This window comes from Nematostella vectensis, chromosome 5, assembly GCF_932526225.1.
Source record: "Nematostella vectensis chromosome 5, jaNemVect1.1, whole genome shotgun sequence".
Lineage (NCBI taxonomy): Eukaryota > Metazoa > Cnidaria > Anthozoa > Actiniaria > Edwardsiidae > Nematostella > Nematostella vectensis.
In genome coordinates, this window is record NC_064038.1 from 14179901 (window position 1) to 14187818 (window position 7918).

Here is a 7918-nt window from a genome sequence, read left to right on the forward strand (position 1 = left end):
TAGTTATACAGAAAGTATTTAATTCTTCTTGTTAATACACGTGTTGCGGGTAGTATATTTGTCTTACAGCATGCTTACATTGTGCGTAAGAGGGATCGACAAAAAAGCGGAGATACACCATGTTAAGTATGATTTTTTTAAAAATCCAAATTGGGTAGAATAGAGACTATAAAAAAAAATCCCTCTGTGCTTTGTTTTGCTAAACGCGAGCTATGAACCCATTCTATTCTAAAACCACCCTGAAACTCGGGGACAGTGGAATGTTTCCCGATCGAAGCCTATATCGACGTTTGAGTTTTTCGATCATAGGCCCTAACTGCCTTGTGAGCGTCATCGTCCAACATGCCTTTAAATGTAACCGTTTCTAACTGGACTTGAGGGTTCATCGGGTGTATATTTCAAGGGTCCAGGCAATGATGAGAATGGTGCCCTGAAACTCGGGGAAAGTGGGAGTAACACGATGTAATGCGCAGTTTTTATTGATAATTGCTCAATATAAATGCAATAAATTATTATTATTATTATTATTATTATTATTATTATTATTATTATTATTATTATTATTATTATTATTATTATTATTATTATTATTATTATTATTATTATTATTATTATTATTATTATTATTATTATTATTATTATTATTACCCTACCTCCGCGCTTTGGCATTTACATCTTTTTGTTTGCCGCTGTTTTGTGACTTGAATCCGAAAAAAAAAAACACCCTATTTGCACAAATACCATGGAAATTTTCATTCTAGCATCAAGGATACAGGCAGTTGCGGTTGTAGTACTTTGAGAATTGCAAGATTTCAAAAACGTGAACAAAAAAACAGGCTTCAGAGACTTCATTCAAAATAAAGAGCGGAAAAACTCGTTCTTCAAACACAGCTTTCGCTCTACTTGCTGCTTCTTCATGGTTTCTCAACATTCATTATCTTCCTAATTGTCAAACAAAATATGTAAGTTGATATTGATTTTTGTGAATATTCCGGTTAATTGAGAAGGAATCCAAGAAAAATACATTTCGTAAAACTGCGAGGGAATGCATTTTTGTGATGATCAAAGCCAGCAAGCTGAAGTATCTGAGCTTCTCTAATAGTGAGAAAATAAAGAGGGAGATATTACTGTACTTCTTTGATGTTGTTTCTAGACATTTCTATAACTATTTTAATATACTATTTTAATTACACAAGCTGGAGTCGGGATTTGTATCAAACGCGGTATCACAGCCATTTTCGCTCGTCAATATTTTCTTTCTTCTCGACTTAACTTCGCCGCTCAGACAAACAAAACAGTCAAGTTATTCAGGGATTTAGCTTTCTGTGAGTATATTTGCCAATTTTGCTTACTTAAGTTAGACTTGTTTTCTTCTATTTTACGTGATCACTTTTCATTCCTATCGACGCGCGGGTAATACCAAAGTGTTCCTCTTATCTATGCTCTCTTGAGATCATTGATTATGATGACATAAGATCTTTAGAAAGTGCGAGGCTTTGGTTTTGTTTAGCATGCTAGGCTTTGGTTGTGCCTTTGGCTTCACAGCCATCAGAATTGTAGTAACTCTAGGTTAGGGTCTTGTGGGTTTCTTGTATTTTTTATTAGAATTCCGAATAAACTAACTTTCCACTACAATTTTCAATATTCTGCGAACTGGTGTCGATAATAGTGTCTAACTGCTAAATTTTGCATCCCATTTGGCACCTCGAATTATTACATTTCATACTCTTTGAATGATAAGCGTCTTACAAAAAAAATTTTAAATGAAAAATGAACAAATAAAATTAGCAGATGTTATAGGTTGAGGAGCAGGGATGGCTTCTGTCATGCTTATATGCTGGTATATCAAGTGACTCAAAGAATCCCTTTCTAACGGTTAATTCAAACAATAGCATCCTAGCCGACTCTCCCAGAGGCGGATCCAGAATTTAAAAATGGGGGGGGGGGGGGTGGATAAATGGTCCAGTGGTTCTTGGTAGGTCACATAGATCTAACTACTTCATGCTGTATTGGATTTGTCCCGACAGCAAAGTCAAGCAGGCAAAGGCACATGGGCCGTCTCAGATATTTATTTTCTTCAAACAAAGTGACTTTTGATTTTTGATCTTTGAAAAGGGGGTGGATATCCACCCAACCCCCACCCCCTGTACCCGCCCCTGCTCTCCAGAGTTTCGGGCTACTCAACCGAGTAACAGATAAACTTCCAATTAAAAGAAAAAAAAAAGGAGTACGTGAATTTAATCGTGTGTGGTAATTTTTTTTTCAACGTTTTCTAACAAAAAGACCGCAGTATTTTTAATTGTAAACGATAACAGGAGTGGCAGTGTATTATTTAAATAAAAGCGCTTCAATGAAGCCGGGAGCGGTTCCAGCTGTTGGAAATGTTGGACGAAATCGCAAAAAATAATGGATACCGCAGTAACTGCACTAGTTTTTTTTTTTTTAAAGACGGCGTAAGAGTTGAGTAGTTTGTGTATAAGGTTTGCACAGTTTAAAAGATATTCAATCATCTTTGCGGCACAAGTTCGTACTTAAAAGGACTTTAACAGATATATAGATATTATACATTACTTTTTTTACTAGAAAATGTAATATGCTTCTATTAAAGCCTCCAAAAATGGAATCACCAAGAATCAAAAGGGAATTGGAAAAAAAAAACACCCTTTCATGACAAAAGCGAAGCATTGTAAATAGTTAATATTAAATTGATTTTTATCAATATGCTGTTCTGACTGAAAATGTTCACTCGCCCCCAACCAATCAATCATTTCACAATTTTTAATACTTTTCTGATTGGTTATTGCGCAAAGTCCAGACAGTTCAGTTATCAGCTTACAGGCAACATTGTGTTTATGGGTTCCGTCCAAGAAGTTCGGCCGTCCTTAGGTGTTCAAACTATATATGAGGTGTTTAAAGGCTGCAGGTAAGAAACCAATGATACTCCACTTATATTGCGTAAGTTTTATCACTTTTTAAACACATACTCTTGTTATTTTTTTTACTAAATTTGAATATTTAAAAGAAGGCGTATTGTTTATAAGCAAAGCGCAGATTTTTCGAAATCCGCTATATTATACTATAGGAAGTTTGCTTTGGTTACTTTCTGAGTGATGCAAGATAATAAATTTTTGCGAATTAATTTGAAATGAAAGGCGTGGCCTTTCAATCGGTTTCAAATAGAACTTTAATGCAACATTTTGTGAATATCGTAAATTCAATGAAAAAAGAAATAAATAAAATAAGCAGATGTTTTAGAGTTGAGGAGCAGGGATGGTTTCTGTCATCACTCCTTTCAAAATTATATTTTTTAACTGCTGTGAGGTGCGGTAAAATATATCGTGAGCGAGGTTCCTTTTTTTTCCTGCCCAAATTGTATGAATTTACCTTTTTGGAAAGCGTACAAATGCCATTAAATGTTCCCAATAACGGCTAAGAGTACTACAATTTTTCGGGTGCAAATAAACTAGTCTTAAACAAACCATAGTCTCGTCAGTACATTCATATCTTTGGGCAATCTTTATTTCTCGAGCTCTAACATTTCAAAATGGTTAGAAACGATAAACAATATTAAAAGTTTCCAATTAGCGTCAAACATAACGGGCTTGGGGCGCAAATAAACTAGTCTTAAACAAACCCAAGTTATGGGAACGAGACTCTAACAGATTCATATCTTTTTGTTATCTTTATTCATCTAGTTCTACAATTTTAAACAAGAAAAAAAGTATAAACTTAAGCCTATTAAAGATAGAAGGATGGAACAGGGTAGGACAATTTTGCTTTGCTTCTCGCAAAAATGATAACTTGATTAGCAAGATGTGTTCACGTTGGGAATTTGAAGTACATTTAAAAGTCTAACAAAATTCAGAATGTCACCCTCGCGGAACTAATTTGTATAAGCGTTGAAATTGAAACCAAACTTTCTATTGAATACTCGAGAGGGTTTAAGAGTAACCAGAGCCCTCCCCGCAATTTTCTGATAACTGGCTTAAAGATAACAAGAAATATAAGTCAGGAAACCATGGATGAACATTGGATCCGGTCCCCCATTTCTTGAAAACCTTGCTTGCCCCCCCCCCCCCCCCCCCCCCTCCCTTTCTGGAACTCCTGGTTCCGCCTATGGACGATGCTCAAGAATGTTTCCTTTGTCTTATCGTGATTCTATCCCCTATATAAGAGAGAAAAGTTAATCATTTTCACAGGAGGCTTCAGAACCATAATTATAGCCATCTGTACAGGCAACCGTCACCTGGTTACATGAACTTTTCCGATATATTATTTAGTTGTTAGGGGCATGCCTCCATTTTGACACAGTAAAAACGAAAAAACAACAAAATCTTCCTAACCATGATAGAAAACAGAGGATGGGACTAGGTTCACATCAATTCTTAGTTTTTTTTTCACTCTTTATTACTTCCTTTTTTGTTTGTCCCATTAGTGGCACTGCTATCTGTTTTCTAGAGACATTGAGTTATATTAAAAACGAACAGCAATGCAAATTTCGAGTTTTTTCGCCTTTTTCTAATAAGATATGATTCGTGTAACTATATTTTCTATTTAAGAATTTCATTCTCTAATAGTTTAGTTTCTTTAAATGAACGTATTTTCATCCGATTAAAACTGTTAACGCCATCTACAAAATGTCAACCCTGAGCAACCTTTCTTCATAAGAGTGACATCCGGCATTATTTTTCGAAATTAAAACACTTTTAGGAGTAAACCACTTGAGCATCAATTTCAATGATAGAGTTTTTCGCGCCATATGCTGTTCTGATATGCTATATGATATATGATATATGCTATATGCTATCCTTCTATAGCAGGACGTAATCACAAGATTCTGGACAATTCTACTCTTTATATTATTACCTGCCAAAATGCCACCTACATCACCCACAAATGTAATAACTAATAACTAGTACATATTGAGTTTAGCTTTTTTTGAAAGACAAACAAGGCAATAAAAAATGCCTATCTTATATTTTTTTAGCTTATTTAACCATGCGTTAGTTTTAGCTGATATTATCTGAAAACATAACACAAATATATTTTAAATATTAAAAAGACAGGTAATATCTCATATCACTTTTTACAGCATAATGAAAACTGTTCTCCTCGCCCTACATATCACTTGTCTTCTGGCCTTAGCTTCATCGAGCCCGCAATCCTTCTGTCCAGCATCCATCCATTCAGAAGGCGCGCGCATCACTCAAATTGACCTTGCCCTGCGGAGCAAGCATGTGAAAAAACGTCTTGAGGGTCAAAGTCAGATATCATGTAGTCAGCGGTGTCTGCAGCAAGACTGGTGTATATCGGTTAACTACGAAGTGTCTCGACGGGAAGGAGGAGCCTGCGAGTTGAACACATACGGAGTTGAGATGTTGGCCCATGCAAATCCCCAAAACCCGGAGTTTCAAACGAAAAAAGGATGGATATACTCACAGCTAAGGTCCGCTCAAGTAAGTTTATTGTAATTACTCGATTGCTAGAATGCTTTGATTTGTATTGAGATTTTACTAATATCCTTGTGACCTGTGATTATAAGGACATTGTGTTCCATTTAAATTGGCTTGCTCTATTTTGTAGCAATTTTACATTAGGTTTCTGCCTTACGTTTAACTGATCGCGAAGCGTTAGTGTATAAATTTTAGGCCTGATTTTCGGACAGGTTCAGAGATCCGATTTTTTCTTTGTTTGGTCAAGCGTCCTAAAAGCCCGCTTGGTCTCCGAGCTGTCCTCGTCTGAAAATCTCCCTATATGGATAAAAGAGATAAAGATGACCCAAGAGACCATGATGTAAGAATTCCACGTGGCCCATGATGTCGTCCTTGAAAGCTTTTTTTAGAACAAACAGCTATTCTAGATTGCACGAGCTTGTCGATGATAGAATCCATATATGTGACCTGGCAAGGGAAAACGTACACTAAAGAAAAAGCGTTCGGGCTATGAACGAAAAATATCGTTTGAAGGATTATACAGAACGCTTTTACGATATTCAGAAGATATCAGGTTCATACGAGAAACTATATCCGATTTTCAAGAACGTTTTCCCGAAGTCAAGATCGTCTGTCCGAAGGCAATATCGTTCTTCCGAAGACAAGATCGTTCTCCTTGTTTTTTTTAAATCTATCATCGCCGAGGTTAACACTCGAAGACTCGAAGGCGAGAACGATTTTTCGATTTTCAAGATCGTTCATCCGAAGAAATGATCGACTTCACGAAGACAAGAACTTTCCGGGATTTGAAAAACGTTTATCAGTGCGGGAAAACCATGAAGGCAAAAACCTTCTTCCGATTTTGAAAATCGTTACCAAAAAGACAACATCGCTCTTTTGAGATGCATGGTTTGTTTTTAATTTAGAGCTATATTTCAGCTTAACAAGTTGTTGTTTTGCAAAGACAAGTAAAGTTTATTTAATTTGCATACGTCTCATAATCGATGATCGTAATAGCAAATTAAAGTTTGAGATATAGGAGATTCTTTTTTGGAGGTCATATTGATGCGCGAGTTAAATAGCAAGCGCAAAGCCGTTATAAAGTTGTGGTCGCCATTAACATTTTGTTTTGAAAGACAAGAAAATATTGACAGCCGACTCGCTCTCTTAATTTACATTCGGCTCAAACAAATCAATTGTCGTATCGTTACTACCCTAACAGTCCTAATGGCAAAAGAAAGCTGAGATATAGAGGACTCGTTTTAGACAGGTCTGTTTGATGCGCGACTTTAGTAGCAAGCGAGAACCGTCATATCTTTGTCGTCACCGTTAACATGGAAATGTAAATTGTCGTTGTACATGTCGTTGCAAATACAAATAGATTCGACTCGCTTTCTTAGTTTGCATACGGCATATATCAAGGACATTCTTTCAAACTTTAAAAGCGTTCTTCCGAATTTCTAGAGACGATCTTCCGAATTATTAGAAAATGTTCTCCCGAGCTTCAATAGAACGATCTTCCGAATTTTAAGAGAGCGATCTTTCGAAGTTTCCGAATTTTAGAGAACGACCTTCCGAACGTTGAGCGTTTCCAATTTGAAGGGAACGAACTTCCGAATTTCAAAAACGTTCTTCCGATTGTGCCTCGGGAACAAGATCGTTTATAACGATATAACAAAGCAAGATCGTTCCCTCATTATTAACAAGATCGTTCCCTCATTATAGAAAAGGCGTCCGTTGATCCTCCAGATTTGCCCTAAAACGTTTTTCGCTAGTGTACGTTTTCCCTTGCCGGGTCACATATGGTGCTCTGCGCCATATTTGTTCATGCCACTTCGCGAGCTAGTTTATTTTAATTAATTATTTTTCCCTCGATGCTGCACTTCTTTAAATTGTATGCTGCCTGTTTTTTATCTTTAAGCTGCTCCTAATAGCTCATGCTCACAATGCTGATAATGTCCTGGTATCTGTTAGGGATATCTAGACTAAGGGTTATATAAGTATTTAAACGGGAAGACGTCGGGGAGACGGCAAATTCGGAATCATTCAAGATGCATCGGGCTGTCTCCAAGTCTCCTAAAATGCTTCTTTTTCTCTTAGGCATTCGAGTCTATGTTTTGTTTTATTTTCCACATGCTATTCGAGAGTTTAATTTGTACATAACATTTCTTTCTGATTAAGATAATGTTTTTCTAAGGGCTAATATATAGATTCAGGCATTGCCTAAAAGCGGAGCTTCAAACTACCAAATCTTTGCTTATTTTCGCTTAATAATTTATGAAAGATAATTCTGTTTTGACGACATCAACGATTTCACAGATCACGCGACCAACTTGTTATACCCCTTCGCCCCACCCTTGACATCTGAATGACACATTCAGATGTCAAGGGACACAAGTTTAGTTGTCATACGATGTCTCGGCGTCAGGGTAGTTTCCCTTTATTGACGTCATCGATGACGTCACGTGACCATTTCATTGCACCCC